At 49.0% G+C, this 20,858-nt stretch overlaps 1 protein-coding gene across 1 annotated transcript in view; it reads right to left on the bottom strand.

Annotated features, from left to right (window-relative positions):
• Positions 1 to 989, bottom strand: part of ELOVL7 (ELOVL fatty acid elongase 7) — an 82,204-nt gene extending 81,215 nt beyond the window's left edge. Inside the window, exon 1 of the mRNA XM_075342586.1 lies at positions 930 to 989. The gene's annotated coding sequence lies outside the window, so the exon portion shown is untranslated. The remainder of the gene's footprint in view (positions 1 to 929) is intronic.
• Between the last annotated feature and the right edge of the window lie 19,869 nt (positions 990 to 20,858).

Below are 20,858 nucleotides of genomic sequence, written 5' to 3'. Positions count from 1 at the left end.
TTCTCGCCCTTTTTGTTCAGAGACCATGCTTGAGTCAGATACACCTGATTTATGAAGAGGTGCACACCACTTAATAAATCTGGAGCATCTGATGTTGTCAGGTACTGGAGTGATAAATGGAATACCACAGCTCACCATGAATTAGACGAGCTGTGGCATCCTGCCCCTGCTGCACCCCCATCATGCCCACCTCCTGTAGGAGCTGGGAGAAACTGGTGGGTAAATGCCAAAAGGTGCAAAATTTAGGCAGAACTCAGAGTTGCACTTACATTTTGCATCTTTTCAAAACTTTTATGACAGAATTACATTTCTTACATTCAGAAAATATATCAGTGACAAATATATCCACCCTTTTTTTCAATAACAGTCATAAACCTTCCATCCATGAAGTCTGTCAGTCTGTCTTATTCTGTTGACGATCATCATATTTTTGGGTTGCACCAACCACAGCCTCCCAGACACTGATCAGAGAGGTGATTGTCTTCTTTCACTGTAAATTTCCAGTTTAAGAAGCAACCACAAGTTCTCAGTAAGGTGTAGGTCAGGTGAGGAAGGGGCCGGGTAATTCTTTCATAGTTACAGAGGTTGAAAAAAGACCTAGGTCCATCTAGTTCAACCTTCCTCCACCAATTTTACATTTTGTCAATAAGTCATTTATAACCAACAATGTTATGTGTACTGATGTGTACTCATCATTAAGGCCTTTACTGACAGCTGAGCAGTGGATACCTTGATGCTATGATGGAGCATTGTCCTACACAATAATCATGGTTTTCTTGAAAGGTAAAGACGTTTTCCTGGACCACTGCTTGAAGGAAAGGTCTTCTAAAATCTGGCATTAGCTTTGGGAGTTTAGTTTGAGTTCATTTTGAACTCAATTAGATCCACCTAGCACATCTTTAGTAATATCAGCCCACAGGTGTACTCACCTCCACCTTACTGTCATCTTCAAGGAAGTGGAGGTCTGAGCCCGATACCGATTCAGCCACCAGCCGATCCATCTTGTCCTCTCATCAGTCCATAAACTCTTTGAAAAATCTGCCTATTTCTTGGCCCAGTCTTGACGTTTCCCCTTCTGTGTAATGATCAGTGGTGGTTGGTTTCAGCCTCCTCACCTCGACTATATCTTTGAGCACTGAACACTTTGTTCTGCTGGGCTATCCAAGGAAGCTGTAGTTTTGGAATATGACAGCACTGGAGGATAATGGGTTCCTGGTGCCTTTTTCTTTGATTCTCAACATGTTTTGTGACTCTGTTGACTATTTGAAACAGAACTTTTGATGGTTTTGTGATTATGCCACAAACTCAGCAATTTCAAGAATCCTCATCCTCTGTAAGACGTTTAACAATTTTTGTCTTTTCATATTCAGCTAAGACTCATTTTTTTTCGCCCATTTTGACTGAGGAAAACAATTCTGCATCTTTTGATAAAGGGTGTTGATATCCTTAGGCCTCATCCTCCCTCATTACACAAATACACATCACCTGATCAGTGATCTGCATTACCCGACAAGCATTATTAAAGTTTTACCGTTTGGAGTTGGAAAATCTGCGTAAAATTGATGATATGGTCAAAATACTCATAAATGTGCACACAGTGTAGCTAAAGGGAATTACAAGTCTTTAATTAAGTCCCTATTATAATGCTCACGGCCAGTGTAGATGCAGCGAGCAAGGTTAGTGGATCCAATGGAGTACAGGGGGAACACGGGCTTATCTTTTAGTGGGATGGGCTTAACTGAGAGGTGGATGCTAGATACCACTCACAGGACTGTGGCAGCTGACAACAGGGGCACGTGATGGACTCAAGTATAGGCACAGGAGCAGGCAGGATGGCTGGGGCAGATAGGCAGGTGAGTACACAAAGATTTGGTGTGCACAGCAGGGACAGATAGGTATCGGAAGGCAGGTACAGGTGTGGACACAGTGATAATGGGACAGGAGCATGAGGCCTGACAACTAGCTAGCAGACTGAGACACTGACTAACTCTAGGAGCATTGCACAGGCACCTACCCTAATGGGAGGGTGCCGTAAATACATTGTGCCTCTCAGCCATAGGCTGAGAAGCATTTCTGGGTAATAGCGTGTCGGCCCTTTAAGAGGAGGGTTGGTGTGCATGCGCACCCTAAGCACACTCCTGGGAGACCTGGTCTGCATGCACAGGCTCTGGGAGGGGAAGGAGGCAGCAGCACAAGTGGATCGTGGACGACCTGGGAAATGCGGGGGAGATTGCAACCCGCTGGGTGGTGAGTAAGTCGGCGTCTCTACAGGGCCACCGGTGCTACACCTATCCAAAGAATAGGGAAAAATTGCTGGAGGTCTGACCCTAGAATCCCCACCAATGCTGAGATCTGGGCAGTGCAGGGAGGCAGCAGAACATGGGCTTCTCCACTCCAGTTACACAAGACTGTACAGTCCTGTTCCCAAGGTCTGTGTAGGGGTCCCAGCAGTTGGACCCACAGCGATCGGGAAATTATTCACTATGCAATGTATACAGAGTAAATTCAAAATTTGGCACAAACACTTTACTATGGTGCTTTACAGAATACAAGTTCTTTTTGTATGGAGGTACATTGACTTTTTTAGTTTTATTCACGCTTCTATTTTTCCATCCATCAGGTATATACAAAGAGGATTATTAATATATACACCACCTCTAGAAGAAAGCATGAATATCTCTGTATTTCTCATAGGATCCCGTGATCAAGTCCTGCACAGTAACAGGATAAGGAATGTTAAATGACCGGAGGCGACATTCTCTCTACTACACCACAAATGCTAATACTCCCAGATTCTGAATATGTTAACTATAATCTTATCACAGCCTACACAAAGAGGCGTGACCGTGGACAACCAACTCCCAGGAACTACAATGGCAAAACGCCGGACAGCAATGCAGGAAACACATTATACTCATCCAACACCGATACCAGAAATTACACAATCTGCAGAGAAAAGCTGACGAGCCTCAGAGGCACATTATAAGATACGGCTGCGTCAGGGCACCTGTATCACTATAATGGCATTTCAATGAACAAATAATGCCACTATGATCATTAGGGTAGGATTAACCCCTTCATCGTATGAGCACTGAGACTTTAAGGCCATGTTCAGTATTACGCAGCTCCTGAATAAAGCCCCCATATCCTGCGGAATCCATACTACACCTTCATTACATCCAAGCTTTCATGAAGGCTCAAGAATCATCATCTATTTGGGTTGTCTAATCGCTTGCACCCCCACTGAATATAAGTATTGGGGTCCCGTGTCTCCTGTTCTTCCTCCCTACATGACAGGACCTCCATTCAATCAGAATAAGTTGTTCAGCTCACCAATATTGCAGTCCCGCAATATTCAATCAGGTTCATCTCCAGCTATCTGTATCTCTAGGATCATTAGTCTGATCGCTGATTCATCTCTGTCGATCAGAGCTGCACACCTCTAATCAGCAAAAATGCTGCTCTCCTTTTACAGCTGCTGCTCTGTCGGCTGTAACAGGAACTACATCATGATAGCGATCCGTCGCTACCATGACAACCATTGGCTTCCCGTGATCGGATTACGGGGCCTCCAATGGCAGCAGGGAAAGGCAATTTCCCCGCCATGACCATTTAATTCACGGTGTCACATTTTGACAGCGTGAGCTAAGGGGTTAACAGGCGTGGGGGATCACGGATCTACCCATGCATGATTGCCACACGTGTCTGCTAATCAAATCAGTAAACATGTAAAGGGATCGCCACCGGCTCACCACATCAGCTGGAAGTGACTGCCCCCTCATGATTTATGACGTACCGGTACGTCTTCGGTCATGAAGGGGTTAACTGGAACGCACACCAGCGGGGTACTATAAAACCGGGGTTCCTGAAAACCTCCATTGCGATCATTTCAACCCTTCTATAAAGGAGTCCAATGGTTTAAAATTCTAGCACCTGTGGATTCAAGATGCTCCCCACACTTCTAGATAAATTCCTCAAGGGGTGTAGTTTCCAAAATTGGGCACTTGTGTGAGATTTCCACTGGTTAGGCACATCAGTGGCTCTGCTAAAGCGTAATGGCATCCGCTGTTAATTCCACCCAAGTTTGAGCTCCAAAAGTGAAATGTTGCTCTTTCCCTTCCAAGCCCTGCCGTGCGCCCAAACAGTAGTTTTCCATCACATATTGGGTATCAATCTACTCATAAACAATTGCACAACAAATTGTATGGTTCATTTTCTCCTGTTACTCTTGTAAAAATACAAAATTTGAGGCTAAAGCAACATTGTGGAAAAAAATGTAGTTCTCCATTTTCATGGTTCAAGGTTATAACATTTTGCTAAGCACCTGTGGATATAAAGTGCTCACCACACCATTAGGTGAATTCTTCAAGGGGGAAGTTTCCAAAATTGGGTTTGCAATGTGTACATCAGAGACTCTGCAAAAGCGGCATAGTGTCTCCTATCTATTCCAGCCAATTTTGCTTCCCAAAAGTCAAATGGTGCTCCTTCCCTTTGAGCCCTCTAGTACCCTGAAACAGTATTTTCCACCACATATGAGGTACTAGCATACTCAGGAGAAATGGCACAAAAAATTCTTTGGTCCATTTTTTCCTGTTACCCTTGTATAAAATTTAAATCTGGGGTGGAAGCAACACTTATGTGGGGAAAAATGTATTTTTCCATTCTATTGTCTCAACGTTATAAATTCAATGAAGAACCTGCAGTTTCAAGGTGCTCACCATACATAAATTCTTTGAGGGGTCTATTTTCAAAAATGTGGTGACTTCTGTATTTTTTTTTCAGTGTTTAGGCACATCAGGGATCTGCAACACTACATGGCATCCTCTATCTATTCCAGCCAATTTAGCGCTCCAAAAGTCAAATGGCGCTCCTTCCTTTCTGAGCCCTGCCATGCGTCTAAACAGTGGTTTTCCACCACATATGGGTATCGGCATACTCAGTAGAAACTCAACCACAAATTGAAGGCTATTATTTTCTCCTGTTTTCTTTGTGAAAATGCAAAATTGGGGATAGAGCAACATTTTTGTGGGAAAAAGTAAAACAGTATTTTTTTCCTTCCAAATCGGTTTAATATTTGTGATGTACCTCTTTAGGTACATACACTTAGGTTAGATTAATACACTTTAGGTTAATACACTTCTTAAATCAGAAATTGGGGTGCAGTTTTTAGAATGATGTCACTTTTGGGTATTTGCTGTTACTTAGGCCTCTCAAAGTCAGTTAAAATGTGATCTGGTCCCTAAAAAAATTAGTTTTGGAAATTTTGATGGGAAAATGAGAAATTGCTGATAAACTTTTAATCTTTCTAACTTCTTAACTAAAAAAAATGTTTCAAAAATGGACTGATGTAAAGTAGACATGTGGCAAATGTTTATTTTTTAACTATTTTGTGTGGTATAACTCTGGTTTAAGGGCATAACGTTTCAAAGTTTGAAAATTGTGAAATTTTCAACATTTTTGCCAAATTTTAGATAATTTTATAAATAAAATAAAATCATATCAACCTAAATTTTATTACAAACATGAAGTTCAATGCGTCACCAAAAAACGATCTCAGAATCAATGAAGCGTTCCAGAGTTATTACATAAAGTGACACTGGTCAGATTTGGAAAATGAGGCTTAGTCAACAACGTACTATTTGACTCGGTCCTTAAAGGTAGATGTGAGCAAACTAGAGGTCCGAGGTTTGGGTTCGGAAACCAACTTAAAAAAAAATAATAATTCTGGTTCGAAGTTCGAGTGAGTTATGAGGGCAAACAACTCCATCGCTGTGCTTGGGTATGAGTGATGCTCAGCCCTGTGCGAGCTGCTTGCAGTGTTTGAACGGTTCAGACTGGGGGTAACATCAGCATGATCTGATGTAGTGTATACACACACAAAATTTCAAAAAAAAAAAGAAGCTCCGCCCGCCCTCCCCCAGAAGTGATCTGCTTATGGCTGGCTGCACGTGGGCGGAGACACAAACTGCCCAATTACTGATTTCCATTGAGGTTCAGGTAAAGTCAAGGTCACAAACCGAACCTTATCTAAGATTCGAATGTGCCCTGCGAACTGAACCTCCAAAGGTTTGCTCATCTCTTCTTAAGAGGTTAACAAAGAAATGTTCTTATCCACACCGAGAGCTGTCATGCTAGACCCTGGCAAAGGGGGATATTCAAAAGTATTTTGTGTAAAGTGACATGTAAAATTTATTCCGAAGTTTCCACCGCTTCACAGAGACCATATCTCTAAATAACCCCAACCTAATGAACTTGACCTAAATGGACCTTATACTTAGATCGCACAATGATCTCGCATAGACCTGAAGAGATGTCAAGTCAGGGTTAACAGCTCATTTCATACATTATTCAAGAAATTTTGTGCCACAGATACCATGGTGCCCTTTTTGTTTGGTATGTGCCCCCCTATAATGTCTTCTGGGTGGCTGACTATGATATGTCCATCGCTGTCTCAGATCTCAGAGACCAAATGTGTGACGCCCTGGGCAAGCCAGGGGTCACAGGTCATCACACCACCACACCCTACACCCCAGTTAGGAACACCAAAGCTAACCAAAAATCCTTGTTGCCTTCCTCCAGGGGCTGATGTCCACACCAGGGGGTGGGCCAGGCGGTTGGCTCCGCCCACCGAGGAGTTCACAGCCCTGGAGGCGGGAAGAACCAGGCAGATAGAGTTTGGAGGAAGAAGTGGAAGGAGTAAACAGGGAAGTGAAGTGGAAAAGGAGGAAAGTAGGAGTAGTGACAGTTTGTAAAGCCTGAAGTTGGTCCGGGTGTGTGCCCCGGACAGTGACAGCAAGGTCAGCAGACGGCGGTGATAGTCTGCAGGGGGACTGCTCGGAGGTTGCTGGAAGGACCGCGGACGGGTGGTGACCCGGCGGTCTGGAGCAGTATACAAGGAACAGTCAGCACCAGGGCAGGGGCCTTTCGGATCCCGGCAAGGCTAGGAGTCGCCATAACTTGCCAAATCCGTCAGTGAAGGGGACGTCTGTCTCCCAACAACCAAGTCCCGATTGAAGGCAACAGTCCAACCGTAACGGAGAGACACCGCCACCGCCAGGGCACCAGTTTCTCAGGGCCAGCGCCTGCGGGCAAAGTAGGGCTCCTCCGGCCCATATCCAAGCCGGGGAGCGGGTTACCGGTGGGAACCCATCGCAACCATCATCATCTTAGGTGCAGGAAAAGGTAACGTCACCATCAACTACTGGGGAAAAGCAAGTGCAGCCGTCCGTGGGAACCGTCTTTCCAGCCGTGTGTTTTACCGAGAACTGTGTCATCATCTCAGGCTCAGTGAGTACCACAGTGCCGCAAGGCACAGCGCTGCCCCCGCGTCCCTGCGCCCACCAAGCCCTGCATCTCCCACCTCATCACTGGGCCGCGGGACAACCAACCCCCTACCCACGGAGGGGAGGACAAACATCTAGCTGCTCCATACCATCACTCCCGGGATCCCCATACAGAGCAGCGGTGGTGTCAACAAATCACCACAACCGTGGGTGGCGTCACGGACAATAAACTATATCCCAAAACCCAATCCCCTTTCACTCACGGGCGAGGAGCGCCGCTAGAGTCCCCGGGATCCGGCTTATCGCTCGAGCCACCGAGCAGCAGCAGGCCGCAGCAGCCGCGGCAACCGGACCCGAGCAGTAGGGAGAGCGCGGCGTCCCCTCCTCCGCCCGCGACAAATGCACAATTATCATAGACCCCCCACAATGATCTCAGACTCCAAACTCAGATACCAGCCAGTTGAGATGATGGCTCCTGGTTAGGGATGATCGAATATCAAAATATTTGCCTTCGCGAATATCCGACGAATAGATCTTAGCTATGCGAATATTCGATGCGCAATGTAAGTCTATGGGAAGCCCGAATAATTGTTATTTCTGGTTTCCCATAGACTTACATTGCGCATCAAATATTCGTGAATAGTCGATTAGCGGCGACCTATTTGGCGAATATTCGCAAAGGCGAATATTTGTGGTATTCGATCATCCCTACTCCTGATTCATCAAGACTGGCGATGTTGATATGGCTGTTATTCACCCATCATCTGCCTCTAATAGCCGCAGGTGTGTCTGTCATCTCAGTACTCCTGTGAAAACCAGCCCATGGGTGGCATTCATAGCAAACTGTGATTTCTGCTATATACAGCAGTACTGTGACATTACTATATTTACAAGTGCATCTCAATAAATTAGAATATTATCAAAAAGTTAATTCAGTAATTCAATACAAAAAGGGAAACACATATATATTATATAGAGTCATTATACACAAAGGGATCTATTTCAAGTGTTTATTTCTGTTAATGTTGATGATTATGGCTTACAGCCAATGAAAACCCCAAAGTCATTATCTCAGAAAATTAGAATAATTACCACAAAACACCTGCAAAGGTTTCCTAAGCATTTAAAATGGTCCCTTAGTTTGGTTCAGTAGGCTACAAAATCATGAGGAAGACTGCTGACTTGACAGATGTCCAGAAGGTAGTCATTGACACACTCCACAAGGAGGGTAAGCCACAAAAGGTCATTGCTCAAGAAGTTGGCTGTACACAGAGTGCTCGAAAATGTTAAAAGTATTGGCGCTTGGAAAATGGCAACAAGTGAATTTTTTTAATTTGCATGTTTGGTATCACCATAATTGTACGGACCTGGAGAATCATATTGCCAGGTCAATTTCATGGTAAAATAAATACTACAAATGAAGAAAAAAACAAATGTAGACTTGCGCTTTTTTTGCTATTTTACCACACCTTTTTTTCCCCCAATTTCCAGTACATCATATGATAAAATAGGTGAATCCATGGAGAGGTACAACTCATCTAGTAAAAAAAAAACCCCTCACATGGCTATATTGACAAAAAAATAAAAAAGAACTTGGCACTCCAAAATGAATGTAAGGAATTTATTGTACAGGCAGTCCAGAAAAAGTATAATGTTTTGACCCCTATAGTTGGGTCTTCATCAGACACAATAGATTCTTGTACAGGATATGCCTTTAAGATGGTGATAAAGTCAAAAGTTGCCATGAGATTAATAGAAAAATCAAACTGCTGTGATGTATATATATGATGGAGCACCCAATTATATACCTCTTCTCCTAACATCAATATGTCTGTCTGCTGTCTCCAAACATCTTGTCCTCCCTCTATCTATAATTGAATCTCTCCAAAACTGAACTTCTTATGTTTCCTCTCTTTACTAAACTGCCTATACCTGATATTGCAATTATCTTGCATGGTTCAACCATACCACCAAAGCAGGATGCTCACTGTCTTGGGGTCATATTTGACACAGAACTTTCCTTTATTCCCTATATCACTCACTGACTCACTCATGTTACTTGTATCCTAAAGACATCTCCAGAATCCAACCTTTTCTCACCATTGACACTGCAAAATCTTACTGTCGCTCTTATTCATTCTCATTTGGACTACTGCAACTCTCTACTGATCAATCTTCCTCTAACCACACCATCTCTTGTCCAATCCGTCCTGAATGCGGCAACCAGGGTCATATTTTTGTCCAGCTGCCCTTGCCGGCTGCTTACCAGCGTGTGTATCTGCTGCCACCTTTGGTGGCAGTAGTGAAGACTCGCCGGCCGGTCCACTTCGATACCCCAGGCAAGTGAACTTTATCTTTGGTCCAGTGGACCCACTAATAGAGTGCTCGCCCGGTGAGCATAACACTCTTTCACTCACAAAACTCTACACAGTTCTACACCACCTTTATAACCTCATCTCTCATCTCTCTCTACACGTCTTCTCCATTATGCAACTGATCTAAGGCTAAAATCCTCCATATCTGGAACCTAGCACCTTCCTCTCTAAGGCCCCCTTCACACGTTCGTGAAAAAACACGCATGTGTGTTACGTCCGTTTTTCTGGTCCATTTTCCGTTTTTGTGTCCTTTTTTTGTGTCCGTGTGCCATCTGTGTGAATGCCGTATGCTAGCTGTGTGTGCGTGTTGGTTGTCCGTTTATGCGTGAGAGAAATAACTGACATGTGTATGTGTTGTCCGTGTGAATTTATGCGTGTTTGTGATGCACAATGTCATAGATACATACCCGCTGACAGCAGACAGCCGCGCGTAGAGAATGAACTGGGGTGAACTTCACCCGATTTCATTGTCATACCGCGGTTCTGTCTGTGTCGCGTCCTGATTAGTGGTCACCCGTGAAGGACTCACCGGTGACCGCTAATCCCCAGAGTGACTGAATGGAGTACCCCTCTCTCATACTCACCGTTCCCCGATCACCGGCACGGCGCTGCACGGCTGTTCTCTAAACTCCGGCGGCATTTCCTCTTTTGAAAAAGCCGGCCGCTCATTAAACAATCTCGTATTCCCTGCTTTCCCCGCCTACCGGCGCCTATGATTGGTTGCAGTTAGACACACCCCCACGCTGATTGACAGCTGTCTCACTGCAACCAATCACAGCCGCCAACAAAGCCCTCCATGTCCGGCATAATCCACGGACCTCCAGCGTCGCATCCAGCTCTGCTGCATGAAGGTGACAGGAGCAGCAGAATACACCGCCGCTCCTGTCAGCTCCACGCAGCTAATGAAGGGAATAGCGCGATCAGCTGAGCTGTCACTGAGGTGAGTAGTGCGACCAGCTGGATCCAGCGGTGGCCGCGATTAACCTCAGTGACTGCACAACTGATCGTGCTACTCACCTCATTTGCTGCGTTGAGTTGACAGGAGCGGCGGTGTATTCTGCTGCTCTTGTCACCTTCATGGATTACGCCGGACATGGAGGGCTTTGTTGGGGTTAATAAATTGGTGATGAGGGAATTTGTTAGTATTTTTTATTTCTAATACAGGATTGTTCGGTTGTGTGTGTTTATTTACTGTAACTTACAGGTTAATCATGGAAGGTATCTCGGGGAGACGCCTGCAATGATTAATCTAGGACTTATTGGCAGCTATGGGCTGCCATTAACTCCTTATTACCCCGATTGCCAATGCACCAGGGCCAATTGGGAAGAGCCGGGTAGAGTCCCAGAACAGTCGCATCTGTTGTATGCGGCCATTCTGGGCGGCTGCTGGCTGATAAGGTTAGGCTGGGGGGCTCCCCATAACGTGGAGCTCCCCATCCTGAGAACACCAGCCTTCAGCCGTGTGACTTTACCCTGGCTGGTGTCAAAATGGGGGGCTGTGATTGGTTGCAGTGAGACAGCTGTCAATCAGCGTGGGGGCGTGTCTAACTGCAACCAATCATAGGCGCCGGTGGGCGGGGAAAGCAGGGAATACGAGATTGTTTAATGAGCGGCCGGCTTTTTCAAAAGAGGAAAAGCCGCCGGAGTTTAGTGAACAGCCGTGCAGCGCCGCGCCTGTGATCGGGGATCGGTAAGTATGAGAGAGGGAGGAGACTGACCGACATACAGCGAGAGGGGGACAGACAAGACAGAGAGAGACCGACAGACAGACAGAGAGACCGACCGACGGACTGAGGGAGATTGACCGACATAGACAGGGAAAGAAAGAATGACTGACAGCGCTAGAAAAAAGCACAAAACGTACATGGAGCATACAGAGATGCATCCGTGTCACGTAATGTGCGCACATAACCATTGACTTGCATGGTGTCTGCGTGTGCGTGTTCCGTGCAGAAAACGGACATGCTTCCGTGCAAAACGGAAACACATACGGATCACGGACACACGGACATTATGAAATAACGCATGTGTGACCTCAAACATAGATTAACATTGGTGCACGTTTGGCCGTGTCTCCGGTACATACGGAAACGGGCCAAACACACACGTGTTTCACGGATGTGTGAAGGGGGCCTAAAGGGTACTTTATACGCTGCAATATCGATATCGCTAGCGAGCGTACCCGCCCCCGTCGGTTGTGCGTCATGGGCAAATCGCTGCCTGTGTTGCACAACATCGCTTACACCCGTCACACGCACTTACCTGCCTAGCGACGTCGCTGTGACCGGCGAACCTCGTCCTTTCTAAGGAGGCGGTTCGTTCAGCGTCATAGCGACGTCACTAAGCGGCCGCCCAATAGTAGAGGAGGGGCGGAGATGAGCGGACCGAACATCCCGCCCACCTACCTTTATGAAGATCCAGCCAAAATGCAGCATGTCAATTCTTTTTGCGTTTTTGCCAGCGTTTTTGAGCCCTTCCAGTCAATAGATTTGACTTAAAAAATGCATTGGGCAAAATGCGGTAAAAACACGCTAAAAATGTGTCAAAAATGCATGCTTTTTTATGCATTTTTGCCGCGGGTGCGTTTTTTGGGGCCAAAAATTCTGCATCTTTGGGGTCAAGAAAAGATGCAGTGTGTGAACATAGCTGTGGCGCCCTGGACAAGCCAGGTCGTCACAGGTACTACAACAACACACCCTACACTCCGGTTAGGCACACCAGTCACACACACAAATCCTTGTTGCCTCCCTCCAGGGGCTGATGTCCACACCAGGTGGGATGGAGCCAGGCGGTTGGCTCCACCCACTGAGGAGTTCACAGTCCTGGAGGCGGGAAGGGACGTTGGTTGAGGAAGGGAAAGTGAAGTGGAAGGAGGAAAGTGGTAGTGGAGTAGCACACTAACCGTGTCTGGGTATGTGGCCCGGGCACATACAGCAAGGTTGGCAGACGATGGTGACCGTCTGCAGGAGAGGCCGATTGACGCACAACCGTAATGACCGGGGACGGGTGGTGGCCCGCCAGTACCGGACCGGGGAGCGAAGAGAAGACAGCACCATTCGGCAGGGCCTATGGACCCCGACCAGGCTTGGAGTCGCCGTTAAACCGGTCAAATCCGTCAGCGACGGGAACCTCCGGGGTTTCCCAGCAGCAAAGACCTGACTGAAGGCAACCGCTCAACCGTGAAGGGAAATACAGCTACCGCCACAGCTAGAGTTCCCAGGGCCATAGCCTGCGGGCATAAAGGGGCTCCTCTGGCAAATACACCGCTGGGGAGCGGGTTACCGGTGGGAAGCCATCGGAGCCGACAACACAGGTGCAGGGAGAAACAGTCACCGCCAACCTACCGGGAGTGACCATCGCAGCCGGCTGCGTGACCCGTCCATCCAGCCGTTTGTTTTACCAGAGACTCCGTGTACGTTACTGGCTGAGTGAGTACCACAGTGCCGGCTGGCACCGCGCTGCCCCCACGACCCTGCACCTCGCCAAACCCCACTATCCACCTTACAGTCACCATCATCGGGCCCCGGGACCACCAAATCCCTCTACCCATGGAGGGGAGAGAAAACATCTCGGCTGCTCCCTGTCATCGCTCCCGGGATCCCGGTCCAGAGCAGCGGTGGTGTCCCAACCTCACCACAACCGTGGGTGGCGTCACGGACAACATCCCCAAACCCAAACCATCCCCTTTTCACTCACAGGCGAGGAGCGCCGCTCGGGTTCCCGGATCCGGCCCACCGCTCGAGCCACCGAGCAGCAGCAGCGCCGGACCCGAGCGTTGGCGAGCGCAGCGCCCCGCCGCCCGCGACAACTTGGCATCACGAACAGGATCTTACCGTTCTACCGCCTGGTAGAAGTGCACCTTGTGTCCTGGCGAAAATTTTTGGAAGCAGCCATCTTGGGCGCGAAAAGTTCCCCGCTCGAGCGTCTTCCCGAGCAGTGGAGGCGCGAAAGCCGAAGCTCTGCCCCTGAAGAGGAGGTGCCAGAAAGAAACCAAGGGGGGCACGAATGGCGTCTGGCCGCATGTCAAACACGGCTATAAAAGCAGGGCCGCCAGGACTCTGCGGCCATTTTTGGTTCCTGGAAGAGGCCGCTGCAACGATGCACCGTCCAGCCAGCAACACCGTAGTCCCCGCGCCCGGCACCGCGGCGTGGGTGGAGGTCCGGACCGCCCAGCTGAGTAGCCGTCTGCAGATCCGCGTGCAGCTCCTCTTGGAGGAGTGGGAGGCCGACATGGCGGACATGGTGGCGGCTATGCAGAGACGCGAAGTGGAGGAAGAGATGCAGAGGCGGATAAGCGACCCACGTCCCTGTAGTCCGAAGGGATCGGCCGTAGCAGCTGAGGGGCTCGGCCTGCACCCGCTCCCCCTGCTGCCTCCCCCGTTACCCGTATTGGTTGCTATCACCACGCCACTAGGCCCGCTACCTGCCCAACCGGAAGACCGAGCCCGTCGGCGGAGGTGTACCGGAGGCACATGCAGTGACGGTGCCAGGTCCCGTACGGACTGTGGCAGCCCGTCCCGTGCAGGAGGAGGCGGAGGTCGAGCGGGAGAGGAACCCTGTACCCATCCCCCACGCCTCGGCTGAGGCTGCGCTGGGTCGTTGCTGTGAGGCAGCACCCCAGGCCACGACACCGCGGGATCTTCCACAGAGGGCGCCAGTGGTAGGCAGCGTGGTGGAAGTCTTGCGGGGCCTGACCCGCGTGCAGGGGCAAGTAGTAGCCCCTTACTGGGACAGGGAACCGACCCCGCTGGGCCGAGAAATTGCGGAGAGGGAGAGGCTGAGAGCTGAGATGATAGCCCGCACCATCAGAGAAAAAGAGAGCCTCCACAGAGCCACCTTCCGGGTACGGGGCCCGATCCATGAGGGGCAAGTGAGGAGATTCGATGTCCGTCGGGGATACGGGTTTAGCCTTGAGCCGGGCCTGGAGGCCGAAGTTTTCGTGGCCCGCCGGGACGTCAATGCACACTTACCGGAGGACCACCCGGACCGTAACCTGCTCCCAGGGGACTTGGTACAATACACGCGGCACTGTGGAGAGAGGGGCTGGCTTGCCCTGGACGCCAAATTGAGGAGCAGTCAGGAGGCCCAAGCACCGGCCAAGCCCCCTCCTCCGGCCGCTGTGGTGGACCAGCAGTGATGTCAGCGGTCCCTCCGCCGCAAGTTGTCCCCGTTGGGACCACCAGTACCGTTATCTGTTGAGTGTGTAAATAAGAGTTTGAATGATAAGATTAAATCAGCCGAAGATGTTATCCGATTTGCAACCGTGATTGAACCGGCCGTTGCCGGCAACTAGTCCCTGTTGGGACTTTCTGCACCGTTTGCATAAAGAACTGCTTACGGACACGCCCGAGAACTTGCAGGGCAACCACAAACTGGTGGCATGTAAATAATTGTTGGCATATATCCGTTACCGCCTCCGGAGAGGCAGATTGGAGGAAGGGCCCGCAGTGGAGTAGGCTGGGGCCTGGCCACCACCTGAACCGGTGGCCATCCTCCGGGGGTCAGGGGTCCCCCATGGACGTGGGTCCCCTGAAAGGGACCGTACCCGCTCGGGCAGCCTGGTGATGGACTAGGGCAAGGGGTGCTGCCCACTTCTTAGGGGCAGCATCAGGGCCAGGTTGTTTGGGCGGGGGGGAGAGCGGAAGCCGTTACCGTTAATAAAAATTGACTACCGTTTAGTAACGTTTAAGAACCGTGCCTCCCGTTAAGGGAAGTTTATAAAGTAATACTTGTGTTAATGTTTTTAAAAAATGCCTTTTTCTACCTTTTCAGTTAAAAAAAAATAAAAAAATAAAAATAAAACCGGTGATGGACGGGCAGCCCGCGGACGGTCTGCGTTTTACCAAGGGGGAATGTGGCGCCCTGGACAAGCCAGGTCGTCACAGGTACTACAACAACACACCCCACACTCCGTTTAGGCACACCAGTCACACACACAAATCCTTGTTGCCTCCCTCCAGAGGCTGATGTCCACACCAGGTCGGGTGGAGCCAGGCGGTTGGCTCCACCCACTGAGGAGTTCACAGTCCTGGAGGCGGGAAGGGACGTTGGTTGAGGAAGGGAAAGTGAAGTGGAAGGAGGAAAGTGGTAGTGGAGGAGCACACTAACCGTGTCCGGGTACGTGGCCCGGGCACATACAGCAAGGTTGGCAGACGGTGGTGACCGTCTGCAGGAGAGGCCGATTGACGCACAACCATAAGGACCAGGGATGGGCGGTGGCCCGCCGGTACCGGACCGGGGAGCGAAGGGAAGCCAGCACCATTCGGCAGGGCCTACAGACCCCGACCAGGCTTGGAGTCGCCGTTAAACCGGTCAAATCCGTCAGTGACAGGAACCTCCGGGGTTTCCCAGTAGCAAAGACCCGACTGAAGGAAACCGCTCAACCGTGAAGGGAAATACAGCTACCGCCACAGGTAGAGTTCCCAGGGCCAGAGCCTGCGGGCATAAAGGGGCTCCTCTGGCAAATACACCGCTAGGGAGCGGGTTACCGGTGGGAAGCCATCGGAGCCGACAACACAACACAGATGCAGGGAGAGACAGTCACCGCCAACCTACTGGGAGTGACCATCGTAGCCGGCTGCGGGACCCGTCCATCCAGCCGTTTGTTTTACCAGAGACTCCGTGTACGTTACTGGCTGAGTGAGTACCACAGTGCCGGCTGGCACCGCGCTGCCCCCGCGATCCTGCACCTCGCCAAACCCCACTATCCACCTTACAGTCACCATCATCGGGCCCCGGGACCACCAAATCCCCCTACCCACGGAGGGGAGAGAAAACATCTCGGCTGCTCCCTGTCATCGCTCCCGGGATCCCCGTCCAGAGCAGCGGTGGTGTCCCAACCTCACCACAACCGTGGGTGGCGTCACGGACAACATCCCCAAACCCAAACGATCCCCTTTTCACTCACGGGTGAGGAGCGCCGCTCGGGTTCCCGGATCCGGCCCACCGCTCGAGCCACCGAGCAGCAGCAGCAGCGCCGGACCCGAGCGTTGGCGAGCGCAGCGCCCCAACACCCGCGACATAGCCATAAGCCTGCTTTACACGTTTCAATATGTCGTGCAATCGCATTTGCGATCACACCCGCCCTCATCGTTTGTGCGGCTAGGGCAATTTGTTTCCCGTGTCGCACAATGTTGTAACCCCCTATCACACGTACTTACTTTCCAAAGGACCTCGCTGTGGGCGGCGATCATCCACTTCCTGAAGGGGGAGGGACGTTCGGTGTTCAGTGTCACAGCGACGTCACACAGCGGCCGGCCAATAGGAGCGGAGGGGCGGAGATGAGCGGGACGTAAACATCCCGCCCACCTCCTTCCTTCCGCATTACCGGCGGAGCGCAGGTAAGCTGCAGTTCATTGTCCCCCGGGTGTCACAGAGCGATGTGTTCTGCCTCGGGAACAATGAACAACTAGGCGTTCGATTTTTAGAAAATGAGCGACGTGCCAACGATGTACGAGAAGGTGAATATTTCTGCTCATTCATAGCTGTCACACGCTACGATATCACTAACGATGCCGGATGTGCGTCACTTACGACGTTACCCCGCCGACATCTCGTTAGATATATCGTAGCGTGTAAAGCCCGCTTTACTTTGTTTTGTCTTTATCGTCTGTACATGTCTTCACTTATTTGTAAAGTGCTGCAGAATATGTTGGCGCTGTATAAATAAAATGATTATTTTACACATTTTAGTCTTGCCCGTTATAGTCGTTAAACTATGCCATGCATGCTTACATGACAAGCCATCATTCTTTCTGGGAATATTCTTTCAAAGAAAGATTGCTCAAGTACGAATGATTAGTCTGTGAACAAACAATCTTTTATACAACTTTTGGCCAAGAAAATGAAACACAGCTGATCAAACTACAGGGCGGATGCGGCGCACACCAATCTTAATGAAGGGCTTCTTGGAAGCCAAATGTGCCAAATTCATTAAGAGGCGCCCACCACTATTTGGCTCATCTTCTGAGTGTGATGTGCCTTCAAGCGCAGCACCAGCAATGCTCATCCGGTCAGGGACTGGTATAGCATTTGTGGGGTACATAATGCCAGACCTTTAATCAGTTTGATTGGTGGACATGGCCACATGTTTTCCTTACCTTGCTTTGCTCATTTTGGCAAAGATACTTCAAAGCAATTTGTAAAAGTTTTTATGCCAGTTTTCTGGTGGAAAAGCTTTGATGAATCAGCCACTATGATTTTCTGTGATCTGTCAGCTAAAATGATCAATTGTTAAGTTTTCGAATGGTTGGTTGCTTTGGTTGAAATAATTGATTTGCAAAAACTTTAGTTTACGGTAAAAGGGATGATTAAAGGCAGAACTGAGATGGCAGATTACATGTGATACAGGAGCTACATGTGATACAGGAGCTACATGTGATACAGGAGCTACATGTGATACAGGAGCTACATGTGATGCAGCAGCTACATGTGATACAGGAGCTACATGTGATACAGGAGCTACATGTGATACAGGAGCTACATGTGATGCAGCAGCTACATGTGATACAGGAGCTACATGTGATACAGGAGCTACATGTGATACAGGAGCTACATGTGATACAGGAGCTACATGTGATACAGGAGTCGGCAGCATTGAGTAAACACTGGAGATTATTTGCAAGACAAACTAACACAGAGTCTTGTGAGTAGAGCGGAGCAAACAATACTGTACTATATCACCATGTCAACTGGTGACTCTAATGATTAACCAGTCAGCTTCATCCACACTTAACAGTTTACATACAAGTCTGTAATTACAGACCCTTCCAATTCATAAGACAAATGCCATCATCATGCTAAAGAAATTCAACTAAGTAGTCAAATATTGATAATCCGATAAATACTTCTCAGATTACTTTAACAGTCTCAGGATAGCTTGCATATTAAAGATTACTCCAGCTGTGTTTTTATTTCCTCCCTTGAGTGTTAAGTGTAAGTCCCCTGCCCCCTGAATTTTACTGACCTCATGGATAAAACTAAAAAAGCTACAGACTTTTCAAGGTGGTCCGACCTTGGCCACCGGGCATTCTCTTCCTTGTAGAGATGCTTTGTTAGGGCACCTGTGCTTGTCCAGCCCAATGTCATGCAACCATTTATTGTTGAGGTTGATGCTTCTGAGGTGGGAGTTGGGGCGGTGTTATCTCAGGGGTCATCTTCTAGTATGCTTTCACACATCCGGTTTTTGCTGTCAGGCACAATCTGGCGATTTACGGAAAAAACGGATCCGGCGTCTGTTGCCACCAGATCCGTTTTGTTTTGTCATAGACTTGTATTGGTGCCAGATTGTGCCGCATGGCATCGCGTTTCATCCAGCGTGCGCCAGATTCGGCAAAATTTCTTTGTCCGGGTGTCAGAAACGATGCACAAGGGTACATTTTTTGTCACCGGCAAAATATTGCACCACACCGGATGCGGCACCGTGCGGCGTGTTGCAAAATGAAAGCCTATGGGCACCAGATCCATCGTAATGCAGCAAAAAACGAATTCCACCGACAGATCCGGATTTTGTAACTGAGCATGCTCAGGTGTGTATATTCCTTTCTGGTTAGAAAATCTCTCTCTCTCTCTCTGTCGGTCTCTCTCTCTCTGTTTGTCGGTCTCTCTCTCTCTCTGTCGATGTCTGTCTCTCTCTGCCTGTTGGTCAGTCGGTCTCTCCCTCGCACCCCCTCTCTCATACTCTCCGATCACCGACATGGTGCTGCAGCTGTCACACTGCTCCGGCGGCTTCTCCTGCTTTGAAAATACCGGATGCTCATTATTCCATTTCGTATTCACTGCTTCCCCCACCCACTGGCGCCTATGATTGGTTGCAGTCAGAAAAGCCCCCACACTGAGTGACAGCTGTCTCACTGTAACCAATTACAGCCGCTGGTGGCCGGGTCTATATCTTGCAGTAAAATAAATAAATCAATAATTTAAAAAAAACAACGTGCGGTTCCCCCAATTTTGATACCAGACAAGGTAAAGCCACACGGCTAAGGGCTGGTATTCTCAGCATGGGGAGCCCCACGTTATGGGGAGCCCCCCAGCCTAAAAATATCAGCCATCAGCCACCCGGAAATGCCGCATCCATTAGATGCGACAGTCCCAGAACTCTACCCAGCTCATCCCGAATTGCCCTGGTGCGGTGGAAATCAGGGTAATAAGGAGTTAATGGCAGTCCATAGCTGCCACTACTGTAAATCCTAGCTTAGTGATGGAAGGTGTCAATGAAACACCCCCTTCATCACTAAACTGTAGTGAAAGTAAATAAACACAAACACCAAAAAATCCTTTATTTGAAATAAAAGTCAAAAAAACACCCTCTTTCACCACTTTATTAATCCCCAACACCCCTCCAGGTCTGACGTAGTCCACACGAGGTCCCACGACCCTTTTAGCTCTGCTACATCGGACGTTGATGACGTACGCAAGGGCTTTATGGTACTCGGTCCCGGGCTTTATATTACTGGGATAATTCACTGGGTGGCCGTTGCCCGATTCCGTGACCCTGGGGATCGCTTAAAAAGGGGATTTGTACAAGGGAAAAATAAAAATAAAATATTTATCGTGACGCCACTTGCGGTATGTGGCTATATGGGAAAAGCCGTCGCTGCAAAGTCTCTCACTGCTGGGGCTGGTGGTATTGGGCAGCTTAGGTGTTATGGATCTCCGTAAGTAGAGCTAGGCCCCAGGGGAGGATGATGGTGTTTGTAGTATATAGGTGCAAAGGTGTAGAAAGAATTCAGACAACACAGGGGCTGCGGTTTAACTTGTGCTTTACTCACGGGTTTGGAGATGCTGCTACCTGGTTTGTGCTGGTCTTTACCAATCTGGTATTCCCTTTGTTCCAGTTCCGGTGTAGTGAACTGCTGAGTTTTACTTCCATGCACCCTGTAGTGGTTGGTGGGTCTGCGACGCTCCTGAACTAGTCAGGGTGTCACAGGGTACTGCACCCTCTTTATCGTTTGGTGCAGGACTCAACCCTCATGGTTCTGGGATCCAACTTTTGGTATTTCTCCATCAGCATGCAAATCCTAGTCCCACCTCACACCACACCCTGTCAGGCACACCAGTGGGTGGTCTAGCTGGAAAAGGGCCACTCGACTAGGGGTAAGGCAGACTGGTGGGAGGGAAGAAGTCAGAGAGAGGAAGTGGAGAGCAGAGCTTAGTCAGAGTTGAGTAGCAGCTCCCTGGAGTGTAGAAGTAGCTCCCAAAG

Source organism: Anomaloglossus baeobatrachus, chromosome 1, assembly GCF_048569485.1.
Source record: "Anomaloglossus baeobatrachus isolate aAnoBae1 chromosome 1, aAnoBae1.hap1, whole genome shotgun sequence".
Lineage (NCBI taxonomy): Eukaryota > Metazoa > Chordata > Amphibia > Anura > Aromobatidae > Anomaloglossus > Anomaloglossus baeobatrachus.
Note: the sequence above shows the minus strand (reverse complement) of the source record. Positions and strands in the feature narration are given on the sequence as shown.